Below are 27,585 nucleotides of genomic sequence, written 5' to 3'. Positions count from 1 at the left end.
TTTTTAATCAAACAGTGATTTTTATTAGAATGAAATTTGACCTTTGCCTGCAAATTTGGTTGTATTCATGTAGCAAATTCGATCTCTTTTTAAATCTCCAAATAACTAGATTATAAATTCCTTGATGGTAAGAACTGTTTTGTTCATCCTTGTATAGAACCTGAAAGAAGAGGTACTCATTCAATAAAAGTTGAATTGAAAGGAATTCTATTTTCTATGTCACTTATCATCAGATACAATATTGCATCTACCTTTCCCCCTTCTTTTATTTTATATACTCTATTATAGATTATAAACTCCATATATAGTGACTAACATAGACAATAATAATCTCCTCATTTCTACTTCCTAGTTTCCTAATTCATCTTCTGCAGGAAACCTTTCCTGATCCCTGTTAAGTCTCTCAATTCGATTTCATCCTGTGGGTGAATTATGTGGATGATTATGTACAAATTACTTGTACATAATTATTAGTAAGTTACTTCCTCCATTAGATTGTGCCCTTCTCAGGAGCAGGACTATCTTTTGCATTTTTTAATATCCCAAGAATTTAGCATAGTGCTTGATACATAGTAAGCACTTAACATATGTTTATTGACTGATTGACTGACAGTTGTCCTTAGCACTATTCACTGTTATAGGTACAGTCACATAAATGTGAGTTGTGATATTTAGAAAAACAAAGCTAGATATTAGAATACCATCTATAGTGGCTGAGCTATGACAGTGGAAATATAAGATAGGTCTGGAATCAAGAATTCAGATGCAGAAATTTAGCACCTCTCTCCTTTCCTGTCTTGGACAACTCATGAACTCAGAAAAAGACAAAATGCCCACATGCAAAACCTCAAGGAGGGGATATGAATTCATCACAAACCCAAAGAGCCTTCTTGGCAGAGCTTATAAAGTATTTTAAAAATCAACAAGAGAGGGAGAGGAAAAATTGGCAAAAGGAATGAGAGGTATAAAGACGAGAGTCAACAGCTCAGAAAAGGAAACAATTCCTTAAAAAATACAAATAGTCAAATGCAAGAAAAAAAAAATTCCACTGCCTTAAGAAATTCAACTAGCCAAATGCAAAAAAAAAAAAAAAAATCTACTTAAGAAAACATCTTTAAAAGTAGAATTAATCCAATAGAGAAGGAGAAACAAAAGCTAACTGAAGAAAATTATATATTAAAAAGCTAATGACTACATGAGACATCAATAATCAGTCAAACTAAAAAGAATGAAAAATATGGAAGAAAATATAAAAACATCCCATTAAAAAAACTGAACTGGAAAATAGATCCAAGAGACAAGTTAAAAATTATTGGACTACCTGAAAGCCATGACTAGGAAAAAAAAAAAAAGTTTGGATAGCTGGATGATCAAGAGCTCATCAAGAAATACTAATCTGATATATTAGAACTAGAAGGAAAAATAGTCATTGAAAGAATACATCATCAATCACCTCCTAAAAGAGATCCCACAAGGAAAACTCTAAGAAACATATCAGGTGGGGATGGAGCCAAGATGATGGAGAGCAAACACAACTTTCTGTGACCTTTTCTGACTTTCTCTCAAACCAATAGTAGTTTAAGCCTCTAAACTGATTTTGAAGTCACAGAATCCAAAAATATTTGGAGTATAACACATTCCATAAGAAGATATCTTAGAAGAATTTCAGAACAAGTCTGTTTCAAATAGGCAGGGGGAGAGTCTGCTGAACTCAGACTGCAGCACAGGGAACACAGGGCAAGGAGCTGGGATTGGGAATCAGAGCATTGAAGCTTCCAGCGAATTGGGAATCTTTTGTGAACCTGTTAGGCTACTCTGTTCTGGTTGCAAGTGGGTGATCTAGCATATTTGCTAAAAAAGGCAACTTGTAAACCACTGAACCTGGGAAGAATGCAGGACCTAGCTGCGATTACCCAGTACCGGAAGTCAATCAGCAGAACTAGTTTGCCTTGGCAAACTAAAGTAGCTATTGCTCCTTTGCATTAAGAGCAGACCTCACGTCTTAAAAAAAAAAAAAAATGAGCAAAAGTAACCAAAAAGAACTCTCACCATAGACAGACCTCAAATCTTGAGGTTCCTAAAGGAAAATCAACTCTAGATGAAGCCCCAAAGAAAGATATGAGCTGGTCCCCATTTCACAAGGCTTTCTTGGAAGATTTCATAAAGGATCTTTGAAAAGATCCTTAAAAAAGAAAAAAACATGAAGAAAGGAAATGAGATCTTTACAAGAAGAGATGGGAAAAGCATATAACACCCTACAAAGCAGATTTGATGAAATGGAAAAAGCATGTAATTCCTTACAAAATAGATATGAAAAATATTGCAATTCATTGAAAAACAGAATTTTTGAAGTGGGGGGAAAAAATGCAATGAACAAACAATTCAATTGGCCAAATACAAAAGAAGCTAAAAAAGGAAACTGAAGAAAATAATACACTAAAAATAATAATTGAACAATGGAAGTGTATAATTCAATAAGACTTCAAGAATCAGTCCAACAAAACCAAAAAGATGAAAAAAAATAGAAGAAAATATGAAATACCCCCTAGGAAAAACAACTGACATGAAAAATAGATCTAGGAGAGACAATCTAAGGATTATTGGACTTCCTGAAAGCCATAATGAAAAAGAATCTAGACATTATCTTACAGGAAATCATAAAGGAAATTTACCCTGATCTCTTAGAATCAGCAGGTAAAATAACATTTGAAGGAGTTCACCAGTCACCTCCTAAAAAGAGACCCCAAAATGAAAACTCCAAGAAATTCCCTGGCTAAATTTCAGAACTATCACACTAAGGAAAAGATATTTCAAGCAGCCAGAAAGAAATAATTTAAATATAGAGGAGCCACAATCAGAATCACCTAGCAGCTTCCATCTTAAAGGATCATAGGTCCTATAATCTGATATTCTTAAAGGCAAAGAAATTTGGATTATAGTCAAGAATAAAGTATCCAGCTAAAATGAGTATTATCTTTCAGGGAAGAAGATGGACATTCAATGATATAGGTGAATTTCATCTAGTTCTGATGAAAAGACCAGAACTAAAAAAAAAAAAAAATTGATCTCCAAACAGAACTCAAGAGAAGAATAAAAGGTAAACAGGAAAGAACTCTTGAAAACTATATTTCTGTTATAGATATACTTAGAAACTGAGGGCATAATTTGATTTTATTATGTTAATATACAAAAGACATTAGAGGTGAAAGGGGGATTGTACTGAAAAAAGAGGAAAAGAGGTAAAATTTCTCAGGGAAATTACATCTCATCAAGAGGCAAAGAAGACCTATTATAATTGAGGGAATGAAGGGAAGGAAATGAGCATTGTGTGAATCATACTCTCATCAGATTTGACTCAAAGAGAGAATATTAGACATATTTGGTTTCACAGAGAAACTTGTCTCACCTTATAGGAAAGTGAGAGGGAAAAGGGGAAAAGAAAGGGAAAGGCTAATAGAAAGGAAAACAGAAGTAGTAGGGAAAGAGTTAAGAAATGGGGAGGGGCTCTAAAGGGGGAAGGCTATTTGAGAGAGGTGGTGATCAGAAGCAAAATACTGGGGAGGAAGAAATGGGGAAAGGAAAGAGAAAAGCATAACATAAGATGGGAGAAAATAAAGAATTACTTATTTTAACTTAATAATGTGAATGGGATGAACTCTCCCATAAAACAGAAGTGGATAGCAGACTTGATTAAAAGCCAAAACCCTACAATATCTTGCTTACAAGAAATACATTTAAATATGCATGATATACATACAGTGAAGGTAGAGTGAAGCAGAATCCATTATACTTCAGATGAAGTAAAAAAATGCAGGAATAGCAATCCTGATCTCAGATCAAGTAAAAGCAAAGAAATATCGAATTAAAAGACATAAGGAAGGAAATCATACTAAAAGATGCCATAGACAATGAAGCAATATCAATACTAAACATATATGTACCAAGACGTATAGTATCCACATTCCTAGAGAAGTTAAGAGAGATGCAAAAAAAAATAGATAGCAAAACTATACTAGCAGGGGAGCTCATCTTTGTACTCTCAGAACTAGATAAATTGAACCACAAAATAAAAAAGAAAGAAGGAGGTTAATTGAATGTTAGAAAATTTAGGTATGATAGACTTTTGAAGAAAATTGAATGGAAACAGAAAGTAGTTAACTTTTTTCTCAATGGTTCATGGAACCTATACAAAAATTGACTATGCATTAAAGCATTAAAAACCTCAAAATCAAATGCAGAAAGATAGAAATAGTAAGTAAAAATCACATGCAATAAAAAGCCAGGGGAAAATAGACCAAAAATTAATTGGAAACTAAATAATCTAATCCTAAAGAATGAATGGGTGAAACAACAAATCATAGACACAATCAACAACTTCATCCAAGAGAATGACCATAATGAGATAACATACAAAATTCATGGGATGAAGCCAAAGCACTTATTAGGAAAAATTTTATATCTCTAGATGCTTATGTGCATAAAATAGAGCAAGAGAAGATACATGAATTGGGCTTACACTTAAAAAAGCTAAAAAAAGAACAAATTAAAACCCCTCAATTAAATACCAAATTTGATATTCTAAAAATAAAAGGGGAGATGAATAAAATTGAAGGAAAGAAAACTATTGAATTAACAAATAAAACTGAGTTAATTTTGTGGAAAAAAGCAACAAAATAGATAAACCTATAGTTGATTTTATCAGAAAAAGGAAAGAAGAAAATCAAATTGTTAGTCTCAAAAATGAAAAGGGAGAACTTTCCACCAATGAAGAGGAAATTAGAACAATTATTAGGAGTTATTTGGCCCAACTATATGCCAATAAATTTGATTATCTAAGTGAAATGGAGGAATATCTACAAAAATATAGCTTGCCCAGATTAACAGAAAAGGAAATAAATTACTTAAATAGTGCCACTTTAGAAAAAGAAATAGAACAAGATATTAATCAACTCCCTAAGAAAAAATCTCCAGGGCCACATGAATTTACATGTGAATTCTACCAAACATTTAAAGAACAATTAATTCCAATACTATATAAATTATTTCAAAAAATTGGGAAAGAAGGAGCCCTACGAAGTTCCTTTTATGACACAGATATGGTGCTGATAGCTAAGGTAATATGAAAACAGAGAAAGAAAATTATAGAGCAATTTCCCTAATGAATATTGATGCAAAAATCTTAAATAAAATATTAGCGATGAGATACAGAAAGTTATCCCCAGGATAATATACTATGACCAAATAGGATTTATGCCAGGAATGCAGAGCTGGCTCAGTATTAGGAACACTATTAGCATAATTGATTACATCAACAATCAAACAAACAAAAATCATATGATTACCTAAATAGATGCAGAAAAAGAATTTAATAAAATCCAATACCCATTCCTATTAAAAACACTAGAGAATACAGGAATAAATGGATTTTTCCTTAAAAGATCAGTAGCATCTATTTAAAACCATCCACAAGCATCATATGTAATGGGAACAAAGTAGAACCATTCTCGATAAGATCAGGAATGAAACAAGGTTGCCCACTATCACCATTACTATTCAACATTGTATTAAAAATGTTAGCTTTGGCAAAAAGAGATGAAAAAGAGATTAAAGGAATTAGAGTAGGTAATGAAGAAACCAAAATATCACACTTTGCAGATAATATGATGGTATACTTTGAGAACCTTAGAGAATCAACTAAAAAACTACTAGAAACAATTCACAACTTTATCAGAGTTGCAGAATACAAAATAAATCCACATAAATCATAAGCATTTTTATAAATTACCAACAAAATCCAGCAGCAAGAGATATAAACATTTAAAATAATTGTCAATCATTCAAAATATTTGGGAGTTTACCTGCCAAGGCAAAGTCAGGAACTATACAAACACAGCTACAAAATACTTTCAACATAAATAAAATCAGATTTAATCAATTGGAAAAATATGAAGTGCTCATCAGTAGGCCGAGCAAATATAATAAAAATGACAATACTACCTAAATTAATCTACTTATTTGTGCCATACCAATTAAACTCCCAAGAAATTATTTTACAGATCTAGAAAAAAATAATAACAAAGTCCATCTGGAAGAACAAGAAGTCAAGAATTTCAAGGGAAATAATGCAAAAAAAAAAAAAATAATGCAAGTGAAATCTAGCTGTGCCAGATCTAAAACCATATTACAAAACAGCGGTTATCAAAACCATTTGGTACTGGCTAAGAAATAGACTTCAGTGGAATAGGTTAGGATTACAGTACAAAATACTAGTGTTTGACAAACCCAAAGACCCCAGCTTTTGGGATAAGAACTCATTACTTGACAAAAACTGCTGGGAAAATTGGAAACTAATATGGAAGAAACTAGGCATTGACCCACACCTAACACCACATACCAAGATAAGGTCGAAATGGGTTTATATTTATATATATTATATTTATATATAAATTAAATAATATATATAAATAAATATATATATATAAATATTATATTTCTATATAAAATATATATTTTATATTATATATATCATGTATATTGTATATTATAATATATATTATAAATAATATATAATATAAATAAATATATATAAATAATATATTTATATATAAAAATATATATTATATTTATATATAAAGAGTGATATTATGAGCAAATTAGAATAACATAGGATAGTTTACCTCTCAGATCTATGGAGAAGGAAGGAATTTGTGTCCAAAGAAGAACTAGAACTCATAAGAGAACACCAAATAGATAATTTTTATTATATTAAGTTAAAAGGATTTTGTACAAAAAATCTAATGCAAACAAGATTAAAAGGGAAGCAATAAATTGGAAGATATTTTTACACTTAAAGATCTGATAAAGGCCTTATTTCTAAAATATATAGAGAATTGACTCAAATTTATAAGAATTCAAGCTTTTCTCCAGTTGATAAATGGTCTAAGGATATGAACAATTTTCAGATGAAGAAATTAAAACCATTTCTAGTCATATAAAAAGATGTTCTAAATCACTATTGAACAGAGCAATGCAAGTTAAGACAACTCTGAGACAACATTACACACCTCCTCTTGACTAAGATGGCAGGAAAAGATAATGATGAATGTTGGAGGGGATGTGGGAAAATTGGGACACTAATACATTGTTGGTGGAACTGTGAACAGATTCAGCTGTTCTAGAGAGCAATTTGGAAATATGCTCAAAAAGTTATCAAACTGTGCATTCTCTTTGATCCTGCAGTGTTTCTACTGGGCTTGTTCCCCAAAGAGATCTTGAAGGACAGAAAGGGACCCACATGTGCAAAAATGTTTGTGGCAACTCTTTTCATAGTGACAAGAAACTGGAAACTGAGTGGATGCCCATCAGTTGGAGAGTGGCTGAATAAATTATGGTATATGAATATTATGGAATAGTATTGTTCTATAAGAAATGATCAGGAGGATGATTTTAGAGAGGCCTGGAGAGACTTGCATGAACTGATGTGAAGTGAAATGAGAAGAACCAGGAGATCATTATGCACAGCAATAGCAGGATTATACAATAATCAGTTCTGATGAATGTGACTTTTTGTTTGTTTGTTTTGTAAAATCAATTTATTGAATTTTAATCCATTTTCTTCAGTATTTTCTTTCTTATTAAAGCTTTTTATTTACAAAACATATGCTTGGGTAATTTTTCAACATGGATTCTTGCAAAATCTTTTGTTCCAAATTTTTCCCTTTTTCCCCTATCCCCTCCCCTAGCTAGCTAGTCCAATACAAGTTAAATATGTTAAAATACTTGTTAAATCCAATGTATGTATACATATTTATACTATTATGTTGCTAGACAAGAAAAATCAGATCAAGAAGGAAGAAAAAACTGAGAAAGAAAACAAAATGCAAGCTAATAACAGAAAGAGTGAGAATGCTATGTTGTGGCCCACACTCAGTTCCCACAGTTCTCTCTCTGGGTGTAGATGGCTCTCTTCATCACAGAACAAGTGAAATTGGTTTGAATCATTTCATTGTTGAAGAGAGCCACGTCTATCAGAATTGATCGTCATATAGTCTTCTTGTTGCTGTGTATAATGATCTGGTTCTGCTCATTTCACTTAGCATCAATCCATGTAGGTCTCTCCAAGCCTCTCTGAAATCATCCTGCTCGTTGTTTCTTACAGAAAAATAATATTCCATAACATTCACATACCATAATTTATTCACTTGATGGGCATCCACTCAGTTTCCAGTTTCTTGCTGAATGTGACTCTTTTCAACAATGAAATGAATGATGCCAGTTCTAATGATCTTGTGATGAAGAGAGCCATTTACACCCAGAGAGAGGATTGTGGGAACTGTAGATCACAACATAACATTCTCATTCTTTTTTGTTGTTGTTTGCTTACATTTTGTTTTCTTACTCATTTTCTTTCTTTTTTGATCTGATTTTTCTTGTGCAATGAGAGAATTGTATAAATCTGTTTACATATATTGGATTGAACATATTTTAACATGTATAACATATTGCTTGCCATCTAGGAGAGGGGTGGGTGAAAGGAGGGAAAAATCTGAAACATAAGGCTATGCAAGTGTCAATGCTGAAAAATTATCCATGCATATTTTGAAAATAAAAAGCTTAGAAAGAAAGAAAGAAAACATAGTTGCAGAAGTCTAATCTGAAGGAAAAAATATGCAGGTTGTTAGAAAAAAAAACAGTTCAAATATTGAGGATCCATAGTCAAGATTACTGGCGATTTGGCACCCTCTACAATAAAAGGATCAGAAGTGCTGTAATACCATATTCTGCAAGGCGAAGAACCTTGGATTATAACCAAGAATCAACTACCTGGCTAGACTGAGCATCATCAAGGGGAGGAGTTGTGGCAGTTAGAGGGAGCATACATAGACAGGGGTTATAAATTGACTCTATGATGATATTAAAAAAAAAGTGGTGTAATGCAGTGTAAAAAAAGTATTTTACTGGGAGAAGAAGAAAAGGGTGGGTAAATTAGATCACGAAGAGGCACAAAAGACCTATTACAGAAGGGGGAATTGTCTGAAGCTTAATCTCACCAATTGTGACTAAAAGAGGGAATGACATACACAGTCAGCTAGGTACAGAAATTTATCTTTCCCTATAGGGAAGTGAGAGGGAAGAGGGGAAGAAAAAGGAAGGGAATGGATAGAAGAAAGGTCAGAAACACTAGAAGATAGGAGTAAGAAAAAGGAGGAAAGATGATAGAAGGGAGAACAGATTGAGAGAATAGTTGGTCAGAAACAAAACACTAATGAGGAAGGACATGTAAGAAGCCCGGGGTGGGGAGGGGGGAAAGGGGAAGGAAGAAGTATATACAGGGGAGAAAATAGGATGGAAAGAAATACACATCTGATAATCATAATTGGGAATGTTAATGGGATGAATTGTCTTGTAATATTAAAATATTGGAAGCCAAACTAGACAGATGTAAGTAGAACTTGAAAGGAAAGGCAATGGAAATACATTGATTAAAAGTATTATCTCTCTTCCCAAATGCTGTGCTATAGGGGACTTCACTTAAGACCCTAATCTAGGAAAAAGAGTGTGAGTTGTACTGGATGTCCTCCAAGATCCTTTCTTGGAAATTTCAAACCCCAAAATGCTAGTAATAGGTCCTTTCTCCCATCAGAATGAGTTTTTCTGAATTCTATCACTTGTACATCATGTAATACAAATTTGACTTGAGAGCACCTTGGTGCCACCAGGAGCAAATACAAAATGCTGTATTTGGCATTCAAAGCTCTCTATAACCTAGCCCCCTGCTACCTTTCCAGACTTATACTTTACTAAAGTCTGTTAAAAAAAAAAAACCAACCACCTTGGCTTAAAAAGGAACAGGTCTCCTGTGGCATCCAGGGCATCCTGATCTATACCTACCTTGCCACTGGACCATATGGTTCTATAAAACAAAGAGGCTGGTGACTTTACATAGCCTTATCTCACTTAAATACAATTCACTGCCACCATCAGGGCATCATTTCCCTGATGTCATGGTCCTTTTTGAGAACAAAGATTAACACCATAGTATGGTGACACCAATATCATAGTATCAACAATGACACTAGCCTTCTGGCCATTCCACCAAAAAACACTGCATTTCTCAGTTTGGGGTATTTTTTCTGGCTGTTCCCCATGTCTAATCTACCTATAAAACTTCCCTGGATTCCTTTCAGTGAAAACTAAAATACTACCTCCCATAAGAAGTATTCCCAAACTTCTTTTAATTCCTATACTTTCCCTCTTTAAATTATTTCCTATTTTTCCTGGGTTTTATATTTATTTGTTTGCATGTTGTCTCTTCCATTATCCTGTTACTTAAGAACAGGAGATGTCTTTTTCCTTTCTTAGTATTTCTAGTACTTAGTACTGTGCCTGGAACATAGTAAATGTTTAATGAATTGAGAATATTCCTGTATTCTTGACTATCAATAATTTTAAATTAAAATTATTACATGGGGGTTCTGGTAGATAATTAATTATGGAGGATGATGAAGATTCGAGTTTTCCAATAAGAAGAGAAGGAGATAATGATAAAAAAAAAAGTTGTGTTGAAATATTTGGCTAGGCTACTCTTTTTGTATTAATTCTTTTTCACAAATTCTAAAGATGGATCTGTGGATTCTATGCCTAACTAGAAGGAAAATCATATATTGTATTCTTGAATCATCTTTCTTCTGTTAACAGAGGCACAAAATCTCTTAGAAACAAGACCCCAGTAAAATTCCTCTTATTTTATGTCTATGACTTGGGTGTTAATGTTCCTTTACGTTCTGTATTCAAGAGTTTCTGCATTAAGGAGTTTTGTACTTTCTAAACCTCTTTAGGTTAAGGGGTACAGTAATTAATAGCAAACAGTATTCATGAACATGAGGGAAGGTTGCTCATGTTCTGTTAGGAATGCTGCCTATAGGACATCATCTTTAAGCAACTCTGTCCCAGCAATGTGTACCCTAAAAGTTGAATAGGGCAACTGTGACCATAGGCTGTAAAAAGACAATTGGTGTATTCTGATGTCAAGGAGACCTCAGATCTCTGTCCTGGGACACATAAGCAGAAGCCTTCAGACATGTTATAGATATATTAGGAAGAACATCTATTTCCTTTGCATCCTGGGACACAGTTCTCCCAAGAGATAGTTTTATCATTCTCAACTTCCTGATTTTATTGTTATTGGAATTTCAGTACTCTTACTTCCTCTACTGATGAAGATTTGTAGGTGCTGAGAATACAAAATGGAAGTAAATTTGCTTATGGTTACTGATTTTAGGAGCCTTTGAAATACCCTGTTTGCTGATCATCTTAAAGATCTTACAGGTAAGAAGCTTAGAAATACCAGCTTTGTGCAAGAAGAAAGAGTTCACATTGGAAGGTTGGGGTCATCAGAAGCTCCCAGGAACAAATGGGATAAGAATTGTCTTGGAGTTAAGAATGGGAGAAGGAAATAGCAAAAAGGTTTATTCTCAATAGTGAGAAGGACCCAGTCAACTTAGTAGCAGTCCTCAGGTCCTATTAAATTAGATCAGGGATTCTAAATCTCCTTTTCATGAACTTATTTTATCATTACATAACTATATTTCAATATAATTGGTTTATTTTTTAATGTTTTATACAGTTTATATAATGTATTTATAATAGCTTTATATATTTAATATTTGTATTTTTATATATTTAAAATATTACTATGAAAGAGTATGAATGGACTTCACTAAACTACTAAAGAGTTCCAAGATACACAAAAAGTTAGAAATGACCCTTACATTAGGGGTTCTGAGAAGCTATCTTTTGTTCTGTCTTGTAAACCCAGAATACAGAGAAAAGCCTTTGAATTGATCTCTTACAGTAGGTGGTGGCAGGAAGAATCCATGTTTCAAGATAAAACAATTGATATCTTAGCTAAATGCCAGGACTAACAGCTTTCCTATTCTTTTAAAATTACAGGAGTTTACTTATTCTATCAAACCTTCACTACTATTGTCATTGCTAATTCAATTGTCTCTGGTTAAACAGATGGGAAGCTAGTTTAAAAAAATCCTGTCAACTATTCTTCATTATAGTCTTGTCCAAATGTTATCAGAATGAGGGAAGAAGTAAAAACAACTCCTTATTTGCCACACACACCATTTTCATTAACACACAGATCAAGTTTTGTCCACTGGTTTGCCTACAACTACAGTCAATGAGAAAATCCTATCTGTGGCTGTTTTTCCCCCTTTTTTCTTAAACTTAAAACTTAGCTTTCTCCCCCATTCTCAATATTATAGAAAGGGCTAACTGATAGCAACCTAAAGGCTAACTTATAGCAACTTAACCTGTCAGAATTTTCATCTTTTTCACAGTTTAAAGTGTTTTCCTAAAATTGAATTTAGTTCAAAATATTGTTTTAATTCAAAAATTCTTCACCTTAAGTTTGTGAACATGTTTCAAAAATTACTCTGACAACTATATTTCAGCATAATTGCTTTCCTTGGGAACTATGTATTTCATTTCAAGTATATAAAATTATAATACTTTGAAGAGTCTCTTAGACTCTACTAAGCAGCCAAAGTAGTAGGGAATGGGTTGATAAGTGGGGAGAGTCCATGACACATAAAAATTCAAGTACCTTCTTCTAATCACAAGCATTCACAACTTCTCATTCTCCATCATTCCTCATATCTAATCAATTGCCAACCTTGCTATTTACACTTCTTTAATAAGGGTCCTCTTTTTTTCAAATATACAACCACCATCCCTGTTCAAATCTTTATTAGCTCCTATTTGGACTTTATATTGGTTTCTTAAATGGTCTTCTTGCCTCAAGTCTTTGTATTCCAATACATTCTCTATATAGTGGCCAAAATGATTATCTAGTTTGGAAATAAATTCTCTTCTTTACTCAGAAAACTCCACAGACTTTCCTAACACCTCTAGGATCACATAAAAACACTCTATAAAGTTTTGTCAAATTTCTCTTACCTACCCATGACTTGTAACAATGATTATTCAGGAGGAATAATCACAGAAACTGGAGTTAAAACCATGGGCATTTAGAGTTTGCCAAAACACACTTTGTCCACTGTTCAAAAAGGTCAAGGAGAAAAGTTAAGAAAGGAAAGTCAAAAGAAAAAGGATGCTAATTGGTGAGAACAACAGGAGGAACTAAGAATTTAATGAAGCTTCAAGGAAGAACTACTTGTGCTTAGTGTCTCATCCTGGTCAATCCATCCTCTAATGCTAAAGTGATTTTCTGAAATTGTCAGTTGAAATCACCACTCCACCCCCATTTGATAAATTCCTGTGAGATTCTTTTCCCATCAGATCCAAATATTAATTTTTCTATGGACTTTTAAACTCTTTACACTCCCTTTCCTCCCCACCTCATTCTCTCTCTGTGTGTGTCTTTCTCTCTCTTTCTCTTCCCCGCCTTCTTCCCTCCCTCAAATAGTCTTTACTCCCTTCAAATAATGTATCCCTCCAACTACATTCCCTAGTTGATATTCCAGGACATGAGCATAATACTCCATCTTCAGAATGATTTTGATTTGCCTTTGTCTTGCCTACACAGGTCTCCTATATTTCTTAAACCTTCTAGTTTTCCTACCTTCTTTCAATGCACAGCTCAAATCCTACCTTTTACAGGAAGCTTTTCCTAGTCCCACTCTATTCCCTCATCACTGTTAATGCCCCTTTATTTCTGAACCTGCTTCCCTTAACTCTGTACATTCCTTGTATAGACCTAGTTCTGTATTTGTTTGTTTTCTATATCAAAATGAAATCTCTTGGAGCACAGTGATATTTTGGTCTTGTTTTGTTTTTATTTTTTTATACTCAATAATGTCTGTCAACTCTGATGATTCACAGTATTATCAGAGCACAGCTCATTAGATACCATCATTGACCTCTAAATGAGCTCTCTTTTCTCTTTTTTTGCCATCTGCCTCAATACCAATCATTGTCTAAGAGATGACTGTAGCAACTTAATGCTTTATGGTATCAAAAGGAAACCTCACTTAATCTCTCTGGGATAAAGGAATTATTAAGGATAAAGGATAAAGGATAAAAGAGTTCAATACTGATTCAGGGATTTGAGGAAGTATGCCTAGATTTTGTTTGTTTTTTTTTTTTTTCTCAATCCCAGGATATAGTTCTTCTCTTGTTTTTTTGAAGTAACAAGCTAATTTTACTTACATTATTTTTTTTAACATTATTTCACTTACTAGGGATGGTTTTAGCCAAGACTTCATAGTAGCTGAATGGTATTTCCAAACGTTATCATAAGAATATGGTTTCATCTCTGCTTGAACTCCTAAAAAAAGGTGAGAATGAAGTGATAATTGTGTGCAAGGAATAGGAGAGAGAGCGATCAGTCACAAAACTTAGGGTCTTCAGAGCTTTCCCAGGCAAATAAGACAAATTCTTTTGGGAAAAAGATGGAAAAGGGGAATGACTAAAAGTTTTGAAGCTCAATAATCAGTTAGACAAAAGAAACCCTGCCAGGCTATAATTCATTTTAGCCCTAGACATTTTCACCAAGGAGGAGGCTTGGGAGGAAAGTCTCTGAATTCATCCTTTCCAAAAATGGAAGAGAAAACCAGGAAGCAAGGAGCCTGTGCTGAGACAGTAGAGGAAACATCCGGGTAGGTGACACCTGAAAATGGCCCCAATGCTCTTTAGCACAAAGCAATTTCTCTTTAATGTGAGGAAGGATTCCAAGAAAAGGGGCTAAACTGAGTTTACTTTTCCTTCCATTATTTTCATGTGGGTCTGATTCTGTTGCCCTTAGCCTTCCTCTAAAGAGGACATTTTTAGTTACTACAACTTTGTAGTTGTAATTGGATTGACCAATTTTGCTTTAGGAAGCCTAAGAAATAATCCTGATTCTTAACCTAATCATGAAGTCAAGTGAGAAAGAAAATAGTCCCATGGTACTAGCTCTATGCAGGTGTAAAAGGGGTCAGAAAAATATGTGTACTGGGTGGTAGGTACCTAGAAATCAAAATGATATAGATTGTCTTGGAGTCAAGAACAGGTAAAGTCTAAAACTTTTAAACTTTATTTGGCCATGCGAATTCCTTTAACTTTTTCTATGCTTTGGTTTCCTTATGGTAAAATGGGGACAGTAAAAGAATCTTCCAGAGTTGTTGTGAAGAACAATACAGATATAGTATATGTAAGGTGCATTTCCACTCTCAAAACAGTACATAAATATCAGCTGTTAGTGAGAAAAATATTGTCCTACAAGTTGTCAATTCATGGAACAAGCTTGAGAGTTTATTAGTTTCTTCTATAAATCCCTTTTGAGAGAATCTTGTTCTTGGGCTCTAAAAGGATTAGGTATTCCCTAAAGATTAGGAAGACAGTGTATTGATGGATTTTAGAGACAACAACTAACAATTTTGGTTCAGATATTTCATTTTAGTTTCATCTTTAAAAAGGAGGGTTTTCAAATTATATATATTTAATATATTACATATTTTTTTATATATGTATATATATTTAGTACATATAAATTGCATATAATACACATGTATATGATTATTATACAATGTGCCTATAATAATACTTCTGTTAGATAAATACTAGACACAACCCTTAATGAAAAGTGAGCGGAGAAAGAAAGACCAACAGGCAGACAGACAGAGAAAGGATTTCTTCTAGGTATACTCCCTCAGGATCTAACATTAGCTCTCCAGACCCCAAGAAGTACTGCAGAATCTTTACCCCAACGCAATGAAAATGCAGCTACAAATTAATTTCTTATAAAACAATTAAGTCCTCCTTATGGACATTGGCGGATTTTAGAGACAACAACTAACAATTTTGGTTCAGATATTTCATTTTAGTTTCAGTATATCTTTAAAAAGGAGGGTTTTTAAATTATATATATTTAATATAGTACATATTTTTATATATATGTATATATATTTAGTACATATAAATTGCATATAATACACATGTATATGATTATTATATGATATGCCTATAATAATACTTCTGTTAGATAAATACTAGACACAACCCTTAATGAAAAGTGAGTGGAGAAAGAAAGACCAACAGGCAGACAGAGAAAGGATTCCTTCTAGGTATACTCCCTCAGGATTTAACATTAGCTCTCCAGACCCAAAGAAGTACTGCAGAATCTTTACCCCAACGCAATGAAAATGCAGCTACAAATTAATTTCTTATAAAACAATTAAGTCCTCCTTATGGACAAGGTAGATGATGTCTCAAATAAAATAATGCCAAACCTAGCTCTGCATACATCCTACCAGCCCTAATACATAGTAGTGGGGATATGTCCTCAAGAAGAAAAAAAATCTTTTTTTTTTTTTTTTATTAAATAGGTACACTTGACAGTATTGAGGTCATTTGTTATGGTGCTATTAGTCTAGGTTTAGGTCCTTGTACATTTTGCCATAAATTTTTACAAAATTCTTCTTATATTGCACATTCAGAGAATTATATATATATATATATATTGTGTGTCCTTAAACTTCCAATCTTATTTTGTCTCTTGGAGATTGCTGAATGCAGCTTGTCTAAGAAGGGGAAGGGACTAGATTCTAAAATCTATTTGGAATTATGGGAATGATAGTTGGGAAGAAAATTATTTGCACACAGATTTCTAGATACATTTTGCTGCTAGTTTTGTATAATATTTATTGAACATTTTCACAAATATTTTTGTAAGCCTAAAAGTGATTCTTTGAAAGTTTAAAAAAACTTGACCAAAAGACAATACATAAAAACTAGCACTTGAATGTTGAATATCACTGTATGTGTGAAATTAAATATTTCAGAGTAGTATGAGCTTTTAATGTTAAGTCATATTAAACTCTTAAATCAAATTAAACAGACCCGGCATTGGCAATGTAGCCATAACTTTCTGATATTAGTAAAACAAAAATGGCAACTTGAAATTAAAACATGCCAAGGTTTTGATACACTGGTCTTAAGATATTAATGAAACATTTTTAAACACTGCTGTGAAGTTTCCAGATTCTCTGATGTTTGTTGCATGAGTTTTGTTTAATTGTGTGTTTTGTTTTCTCTGTGAATGTCTGGCACATTGCAATCCTCAAACATGTGGTTATCTTTGTTGTATTGGCATAATCAGTGACTTGTACATTCAGCAGTAACATTTTAGCAAGTTTTATCAGCCAGCAATATTTCAATTCATAAATAAGGATTCAAATCATATGCAAGAATGGATTTAAACTTGCTGAATGTAAAGACTGAACTTCAAGTCACCATATGTTTAGTAATTGCTTATTATATTAGTTTAGATGCTAGCACTGCATGTGCGGTGCATATTCTGATTTTCTTAAAATAAAAAGTTGAACTGCCAAAAAAAGAACTCATGTTTTATGGTTTTTAAGAGAAAATATACTGAGTCTTGTGATAAAAGGATATTGAGGAAAAAAGTTTTAGTTGTATGTGAAGACAAAAAGGATTTTACATTTTTTATACAATTTCAAGTCCAAGCATATTAAGGATAACAGTAGCTTATCTGTATTTTTATTTTGAAACTACAAATGTCCAGAATTTGAGATTGTTCATTCCTCTCATTTATTATATCACTTCAGGCAATCAAGGTGATTTGCCCCTCCATGATATCAAGGGGATATTGTGTCCTCTATCAGAGACAAGAAATTGTTTCAATATCTATGAAGAAGCTTGTCTTTTTTTTTTTTTTTTCTGGACCCTAGGACACATCTCAGTCCCCACACCTCTCTCTGGTTTCTCTCTCTGTCTCTCTGTCTCCGTCTTTCTGTCTGTCTCTCTGTCTCTCTCTCTCTCCCTCCCTCTTCCTTTCCCTCTTTTTCGGTTTCTCTGTGTCTATTTCTCTGTTTCTATCTCTTTCTCTCTCCTCTTTCCTCCCTTAACCCTTTCCTTTCCCTCTCTGTCCCTCTGATTTTCAGAAGATATTTATTACTTTTAGTTACTCAGTTTCTATTAGGGATTACATCTTTTTATTTCCACAAATTAGAGGAACTCTTTTTTTACAAATTTAATTTACACAATTTGCTTTAGACAACGGAACTTATCGAAAAGTTCTTGGAAATGGTAGGACATTTGAAATTCTTGCTTCTTTCTGTACAATCTCTACTAAGTCAGAGGTACTTTGGAATGGCTGGAGTGTTCAGAAGAATGCATTGTTGTACCCCCTGTACAAATCTTTAATCATCTAAGAGAATGGAATAAATGATGTTTAGAAGAAAATATAGTTGTTCTAGACCAGAGTTCAGATTGATTAAAGGAATGTCACAAAATACAACACTATACCAAAATTAATTGTCATTTTACCCTTGAATTTAAAGGGTGAATACACACATTATTTTTTAAAATGTACTTTTGTTTGCAAGTTCAACACTGTTGTTTGAGTTTGGGTCTTGAGCCTGTGGTATTTTATGGCAGGCATCATAAAACTACATAGTGATGACCCTGGGGAACTTGTCATTCAGGCAATTAGGAGTAGAGACACTGATGGGATCTGAAAGCACTGGGTGATGCTAAAAATCCTGCCTTTAGAATCTCATTTGTTCAAGGGGAAGAATCTTTTAATTAAAGCAAAAGGAGGCGACACTATTCCCTTTTATCATTCTTTTCATATGCCCATATAAATGATCAAAGTCAGATTTTAATAATTGTGAGGAGATGGGAGCAACATCGTGGAGTTAGTGGTATGCGGGTGGTGAAAAAAAGGGTAGTTCCTATAAGGCCAATGACTAATGAGTTGTATTTTTTCCTTAGGTCCTAAGTTGCATATATGACAAACTCATCAATAAGTGAAAACATTTTCAGCATTGAATACTTGAGACCTGGGGGGTCCTTATATCCAGATTGTAAAGAAAGGGCCTTGCCAGAGTGGGATTGATATAAAGGCTGTTTGTTAAATAGATGAAGAGGGTCTTTTTTTTCCTAGTACTTTAAGGAAATAATTGGAGCTGGAGTTTGGTTGTTTTGGGGTTTTTTGTTTGTTTTTTGCATGTCTTTATTAACATTATTTTCTCAAGGAAATCATTTAATAAGAAGAAAATGGAAAAAGAATAAAGGTACATCCAGTAGGTAAGTAGTTTATTTTTGTTCTACCTCTAGTTATTTCAAATATACTCCATTACATCTCTTCCAGAATTATTTGTTTGATATTTTCCTTCTGACATTAATGATCCTTAAATTCCTATTGTCCTCAGACTAGGAAGGGTAGGGGAAAATACACTGATCCAGCAGACAAAATCCACTTCTATCTATATCTTCCATTTATTAACTATGTGGGCTTGGGAAAGTTAATTAAGCATTTCTAAATCTCAATTTCATAGGTTTGAGTCTCCTAGTTTACCATATTTACTACTTGGGTATGTCATCTCTTAAGTTGTTCTCTGTGCCTAAACTTTCCTCATCCTCTAATTTTAAGTAAATCCCCTAATTGGTGGAGTTTTCAGGAAAGCATATTTCTGAAAAACCTAAATTGTACTAATTAGAAGGGTGATGATGGCTTATCTCTTCATCTGTGAATTAAGTACACTGCATCTCAGTTTCTCCAATTGAGTCCTAGTGGAACTAAATGTCTATTTGTACAAGTTTCTTGACCATTCTTTGCATTTCGATTTTCCTCATCTGGAGAAAAGACAAATGATGTTTCTTAAGCTCTTTGATTCATAATTATTGTTTAGAAAGTACTTATAATGCATTTAAGCTTAACTGTTTTATAAACATTATAACTTATTTTCTCCTTTGTGAAATGAAGATAATAATAAATGCCTTGCTTATGATAGGGCACTTTTGTAATTTCCAAAAGATGATGAAAATGGAGAAGTAGTAAAAAGAAGTAAAAAATGATTGTTATTTAATATTCTTCCCACTGGACCCAATTCTATACCTGTCCCATCCACAGAGGGTCAGCATTTTACTGTCTCACTCTCATTGTTTCTTCTTCATTAGAAACTCTGGTTAAGATCTCACCAAAAACCTGTCTGGACAAAGTAAAAAAGAGACTATTTTCAGTTGCTGGGAATAATCAAATAGTATCACTATGCAGAGAAGGAGAACAGCATTCTAGGGCTGATCTGATCCTTGATTTCAACTATCCCATACCTCGGACATGCAGCAAACAACAGTCCACTGCAATGTACTTGCCCTATCAACATCAGAATCCACTGGCTGTTGATGACAAGGGAATTCCAAAACATTTGAATCCCCTTGGCAAGTCCTACAATATGCCAGACTTCTCATTAACAAGTTACACTGCCAATAAATCCTACATGCAGTCACAGTCAATATGTGGACAAATCTGGAAGACTTTTCAGATTGATCATCATATAGCAGAGGACCACCAGGCTGATATCCCATTTTTAAATGTACACAAAACTACAGCTGTCCCTAGAATCCCACAAGGCAACACCATGGACAGAGAAAGAACAGCTCTACCATCATCGCCAGTCTTTGGACCATGGCAAAGTGGGAAAAAAGAGAAAAGAGAATGTGAAACTACTACCATTATACCTGCATCAAAGCCTGACCCTGTGGCCAGAGTAATTGCAGCTCTACAATTAACACCACCAGACTTTGGACCATGGCCAAGTGAGAAAAATGAGGCTTCTTCAGATTTTCCAAATTTGGTACAGTGGACTCGGTATTATTCTTCATATTTGGACTACCATTGTGATTATGCATTTCCAAAGAGACCAGCTGCACCACGAGAGACCAACTAATGAGCCAAATTTCCACCAGGCTCTTTATCAGAGATAAGCTTCCACCAGAGCTAGAAAATTAGCCCACAATTATATCAGGGTTGAGGGTTGTTTCAGTGATTTTAATTACTTGAGTTATCATGAATACCTTAATATCTTTCTTCTAAAATCTGACCCCCTGAATATGCCACAAACAATCAAGTGAGGTGAAAACACAGAGCAAACTGCAATACTAGGCCATTTTCTACTAAAACTTCATTATTTAAATATTCTAAAATCATACAGGCACAACCAAGCAAAAGAAATAGTGTACCCTGAGAACACCATGCAATTTTTCTTACTAAAGCTTAAAGACCAAGGTTCTGAGTATTTCTCAATCAGACACAAGCTAACTACCCATAAGAAGATATAAAGCCCCTTGCCTCCTGCATGGAATTTATGTATGTTCAGTTCCAATGACTGCCAATGTGGTACCTATACCCCGCCTCCCTTTCTAGAGAGTTATAGATTATCCCCAATATGCTCCTAAGGTTTTTTCTCCTTTATTTCCTTTAAAAATTTTCATATTGTGGCTAATAAAAAAATAAACATTTTAGATCATGTGTCTATTATAAATGAAACATAGGCTCTTAAGTATATATAACTTGCTTTTACTTTTATTTATATAAATAATTCAATCCATGCCCCTTAAAAGCAACACTATTATTTTGTTTTGAATTTTTTTCTCTTAGCTTCTATACCTTTCGCAAAAATCGTCCAGTGACTCATTTTTTTAAATAAAGATGTTTCTAGTTCCTTGTCCCATCCAATTTCATCCCCTTATCCTTACAACTCACCATCCCCATCACAAACTTTGACCTTTGGAAAAAGATGAAAAACAAAAGTACTTTAGCAAATATATTTAGCCAAAGCAAAACAACTCCACTTAGTGGCCATGTCTAATTCTACATGCTGAATTTGTCTTCATTCCATCCAGATGTAACATTCTTCATCTTTTGTCATTTGTATCCTTGGATGGTAATTTCAATGATCAAATTTCTGAAACCTTTAACAAATATTTTCCTTGACAATGATTTATTGTCTAAATATTTCCTTTGGTTCTGCTCAGTTCAATCTGTATCAACTCATAAATGTATTTCTGGTTTCTCTAAAACTATCTTTTTCCTAATTTCTTCCTGAGAATATTTGAACAAATAATGACATGAATATAATGGAATATTATTATATTCCATTATATTCATGTCATCATTTTTGAACAAATGATTTGAACAATTTGAACAAATATTCCACTATATTCATGTCATCATTTGTTCAAACATTCTCAATTGATGGACACCCCTTAGTTTTTTGTTTGTCAGCCAATAAGTAATCGTCTCTTTACCATGTGCCAAACTCTGATGATAGAAAAAAAATATACAACAAAGTTTCTGCCATCGAGAAACTCACATTCTAATGGGGGATAGACAACATGCAAAAGATAAAATAAAAGAAAAACTCAACCCAACATCTTTTTGTAAGACATATGTAGATAGGATTGAAGGTGATCTGAGAGGAAAAGGACCAGCATGGAGAGGGGATAGTTGGGGAAGGTCTCCTATGATTTGAGCTGAGTTTCAAAGAAAACCAGGAAGCAAAAGTGAATAGAAAGAACATTTGAAGCAAAGAAAGCACAGAGTCAGGATAGAGCATCATGTTGGAAAAAGAGCAAAATGAACAGCATAGCTGGACTGGACCATAGAGTATATGGAGGAGATGAGCAAACTCTCAGAAGACTGATACATTAGAAAGGAGCCAAACAGTTGCAAAAGACTTTAAAAGCCAAACAAAGTAATTTTTATTCAATATTGGATGTAATAGGAAGCCATTAGAGTTTGTGACTTGTGGATTTATATTGTCATATCAGTGTTTTAGAAGGATCACATTCGCAGTTAAGTATAAGTTCAATTGGAATGGAGAAGATATAAGCCTGGGAGATTAATCAATTAATTAATAAGTAGCCCAAGGCATGAAAAATAAAGGCCTATTGGCCCCAATCGGGGTCAGCTGGTAAGAAGAGGGTACCTAAAAGACTACAGAAAATCATCCCCAGGATAATACACCATGATCAAGTAGGATTTATACCAGGAATGCAGGGCTGGTTCAATATTAGGAAAACTATCAATATAATTGGCCATGTTAATAATCAAATGAACAAAAACCATATGATCATCTCAATAGATGCAGAAAAAGCATTTGATAAAATCCAACATCCATTCCTATTAAAAACTCTTGAGAGTAAAGGAATAAATGGACTTTTCCTTAAAATAATCAGTAGCATCTATTTAAAACCAGCAGTAAGCATCATATGTAACGGGGACAAACTGCAACCATTCCCAATAAGATCAGGAGTAAAACAAGGTTGCCCACTATCACCATTACTATTTAATATTGTATTAGAAATGCTAACTTTGGCAATAAGAGTTGAGAAAGAGATTAAAGGAATAAGAATAGGCAATGAGGAAACCAAATTATCACTCTTTGCTGATGATATGATGGTATATTTAGAGAACCCCAGAGATTCTACCAAAAAGTTATTAGAAACAATTCACACCTTCAGCAAAGTTGCAGGATACAAAATAAACCCACATAAGTCATCAGCATTCTCATATATCACTAACAAAACCCAACAGTTAGAGTTACAAAAAGAAATTCCATTTAAAGTAACTACTGATTGTATAAAATATTTAGGAATCTATCTGCCAAGGGAAAATCAGAAACTTTATGAACAAAACTACAAAACACTTTCCACACAAATTAAGTCTGATCTAACCAACTGGAAAAATATTAAATGCTCTTGGATTGGGCGAGCAAATATAATAAAGATGACAATACTACCTAAATTAATCTATTTATTTAGTGCTATGCCAATCAGACTCCCAAAAAACTACTTTGGTGAATTAGAAAAAATAACAACAAAGTTCATATGGAAAAACAAAAGGTCAAGAATTTCAAGGGAATTAATGAAAAAAAAATCAAATGAAGGTGGCCTAGCTATACCAGATCTAAAATTATATTATAAAGCAGCAGTTACTAAAACCATCTGGTATTGGCTAAGAAATAGACTAATTGATCAATGGAATAGGGTTAGGTTCAAAGGACAAAACAGCCAATAACTTTAATAATATAGTGTTTGACAAACCCAAAGACACCAGTTTCTGGGATAAGAATGCATTATTTGACAAAAATTGCTGGGAAAATTGGAAACTAGTATGGCAGAAACTAGGCATTGACCCACACTTAACACTGTACACCAAGATAAAGTCAAAATGGGTTCATGACCTAGGCATAAAGAATGAGATTATAAATAAATTGGAAGAGCATAGGATAGTTTACCTCGCAGACCTGTGGAAGAGGGAGGAATTTATGACCAAAGAAGAACTAGAGATCACTATTGACCACAACACAGAAAATTTTGGTTATATCAAATTGAAAAGTTTTTGTACAAACAAAACAAATGCAGACAAAATTAGAAGGGAAACAATAAACTAGGAAAACATTTTTATAATCAAAGGTTCTGATAAAGGCCTCATTTCCAAAATATATAGAGAATTGACTCTAATCTATAAGAAATCAAACCATTCTCCAATTGATAAATGGTCAAAGGATATAAACAGACAATTTTCAGATGAAGAAATTGAAACTATAATAGACATATGAAAATATGCTCCAAATTATTAATCAGAGAAATGCAAATTAAGACAATTCTGAGATACTACCACACACCTGTCAGATTGTCTAGAGTGACAGGGAAAGATAATGTGGAATGTTGGAGGGGATGTGGGAAAACAGGGACACTGATACATTGTTGGTGGAATTGTGAACACATCCAGCCATTCTGGAGAGCAATTTGGAACTATGCTCAAAAAGTTATCAAACTGTGCATATCCTTTGATCCAGCAGTGTTTCTACTGGGCTTATACCCCAAAGAGATACTCAAGAAAGGAAAGGGACCTGTATGTGCCAAAATGTTTGTGGCAGCCCTGTTTGTAGTGGCTAGAAGCTGGAAAATGAATGGATGCCCATCAATTGGAGAATGGTTGAGTAAATTGTGGTATATGAACATTATGGAATATTATTGTTCTGTAAGGAATGACCAGCAGGATGAATACAGAGAGGACTGGTGAGACTTACATGAACTGAAGCTAAGTGAAATGAGCAGAACCAGGAGATCATTATATATCTCAACAACGATACTGTTTGAGGATGTATTCTGATGGAAGTGGATCTCTTTGATAAAGAGAGCTGTCATTGATCAAAGAATAACAGAAGCAGCTACACCCAAAAAAAGAACACTGGGAAATGAATATAAACTGCTTGCATTTTTGTTTTTTCTTCCCGGGTTATTTATACCTTCTGAATTCAATTCTCCCTGTGCAACAAGAAAACTGTTCAGTTCTGCACACATATATTGTATCTAGGATATACTGTAACCTATTCAACATGTAAAGGACTGCTTGCCATCTGGGGGAGGGGGTGGAGAGAGGGAGGGGAAAAATCGGAACAGAAGTGAATGAAAGGGATAATGCTGTAAAAAATTACCCTGGCATGGGTTCTATCAATAAAAAAGTTATTTTAAAAAAAGAAGAAGAAGAAGAAGAAGAAGGTGCCTAAGATATCTATTGTGAAGGGAGAAAATGAAATGATTAGGGTTAAAAAAACAGATGTCATATGTTGAGTAAATGAGAGTGGAGTGTTGAGAATAACACAAAGAATTCAAACTTGGGTTCCTAGAAAGATGGTGATACCTCTAATAGCATTAGGAAACTTGGTAAGAAGGGAGAGTTTTAAGAGAAAGAAAATGAATTCTAATCCTGATGTTAATTTGGAGATGTCTACATGCCTATGGAACATCCAGTTTAAGGTATCCAACAGTCAGTTGCTGGTGAAAGAATAGAGAATAGGAACAGAAGAAGGCTCAATATAGCTATATGTATATTTGTAGCATCTCTTTTTCTTTCTCTGTGTATGTATCTATCTATATATGTCTATCTATATTCATGTTTATATAAAGACATATAGATCTAGATGCAAATATGATATAGATATAGATATGAATAGATGCAGAAATAGACACAAAGAATAGATATTGTAGATAGATGCACAGATGTGTTGGAATACATGGGAGAGCTACTGAAATACACGGGAGCCACTTGATAGTGGCTGCTGGAGGTCCAACTCAGAATGGATCTCCTCTTGTGAAAGAATGATACAAGGAGACTGAGAGGCAGTTGCTGTTCTCTGACCTCTCTGACTGAGAGGCTGTTGCATTGTCTGACCTCTCTCCTCTTCCCTCTGCCTCCAATTTATCTCATTCCCAAACCGCAACCAAGGCCGCAAAGGCTGCCTTGCAACTCCTTCTGATGTCATGATCCACAGCTGTGGAATCTCTCGGGGAATTGACCTGTTCCTTAACACAGATGGATGGAGAAATAAAAATTTTTGAATCATTTGTTGAGAAATAATAATAAAGGGTATAGTTCCAAAACCTTTCAATAATGGTTGATTCAGTTTTGAATTCTTTAACAAATCATTAGTGTGCCTGCCTTGCTACAGCTTCTCATACAGTTGCTATTTTCTCTTTTTGGTCATCTTTGCAAAAATAATGGTATCAGCTAGTGATAGGTCAGAGTTATAGCATCCCTTGCATCCCAATCCCTTGTGTCCTTGTCTTACAGTACTCATGCCTTGCCAAACTCCAGCCTTGAATGAAAACAACCTTTTGCTGCCTTCTCTACAATTCACATGCTACTGAACAAAGATGGAGACAACTTATGAAATCCTATTGGCTGGGTCTGACCACTACAATTTTATGGTGTGATCTCAAATGGATACTCATTCAACAAGGCAATCATTTTACATTTATTCACTTTCCTACTTAACCAGAGTGGCAATTCCAATCCTTTTCATCTCCTCTCCCCCAGTCCCTTTCCTCAGCTCCAAGCCCTCACACTTTCCAGTCTTGCTCTAACTGCAAACTTCAAAACTTTATTATAAGCCCTTTTACATCTGTAATCCCATCTCTTCCTTCTTCTCAAGCCTTTAGATGTGAATCTAAGACACTTGTTTTTTCTCCAATTTTCAGTCATTCTACTGCCTTCTCCCTGGTTCATAAACTGTTTCCTACTACAAAATCCTACTTCCCTACTGCATAACAATATGCTCATATCTCATCATTAGAAAACCCTCATTGCATCTAGCATCTTTGCTAGCTTTAAGCCTGTATCTTTCCTCCCATTCTCTATTATAACCCTAGAGAAAGGTATTTACAGTGATAAACCTCCACTTTTCACTGGATTCTAAAAGTATTGCACTCTGGTTTTCAACCTCATCAACTAAAACTATTTTCCAAAGTCACCAGTGATGTTTAGTGATTTTTAAATTTAATCTTTATTTAGTCATCCTCATTTTGACACTGTTGATGGAACAATCTACTTCTACTAGATACACGTCCTTCTGTAGATTTTTTGTTACACTGCTCTCTTTTGATTTCCTCCTGTCTCAAAACATCTTCTCAGTCTGCTTCCCTAGTCCTCAGTCCAGGTCCCACACACTAACAATGAGTTTCCCCAAGGCCAGACTCTCTCTGGGCTTGGTCTCTGGGCCTGGTTCTTTTCTCTGTCTGAAATAGAAATTCCAGTAGTCTTACCTCCCTGGAAAATCTCTATTCCTCTGAAGATTTCCTGTGCTGCAGTCTTCCCCTTTGATCCCTTTGTCTGTTTGTTAAATTCTTCACTAAATCTACATTTGTAGGAGGGCCTTAGCCCAGCCATGTTAACCGTTTAATTCCTCTCTCCAGTTCTTGCTCCTGATTCTTCAAAATTCTTTCTCCTCACCTGTTCTCCACATGAGTACCTTCTCCCAT

General features: G+C 34.1%; 1 long non-coding RNA gene across 1 annotated transcript; it reads right to left on the bottom strand.

Annotated features, from left to right (window-relative positions):
* On the bottom strand, positions 1-27,585 carry LOC127557839 (uncharacterized). The gene is made up of 4 exons (XR_007952642.1): positions 27,370-27,585; positions 19,874-19,967; positions 14,211-14,299; positions 1-160 (listed from the first exon to the last, which is right to left on the bottom strand). It is a non-coding gene; the product is annotated as an uncharacterized LOC127557839 (long non-coding RNA).

This window comes from Antechinus flavipes, chromosome 3 (assembly GCF_016432865.1).
Source record: "Antechinus flavipes isolate AdamAnt ecotype Samford, QLD, Australia chromosome 3, AdamAnt_v2, whole genome shotgun sequence".
Lineage (NCBI taxonomy): Eukaryota > Metazoa > Chordata > Mammalia > Dasyuromorphia > Dasyuridae > Antechinus > Antechinus flavipes.
This window is presented reverse-complemented; position numbering and strand designations above follow the sequence as displayed.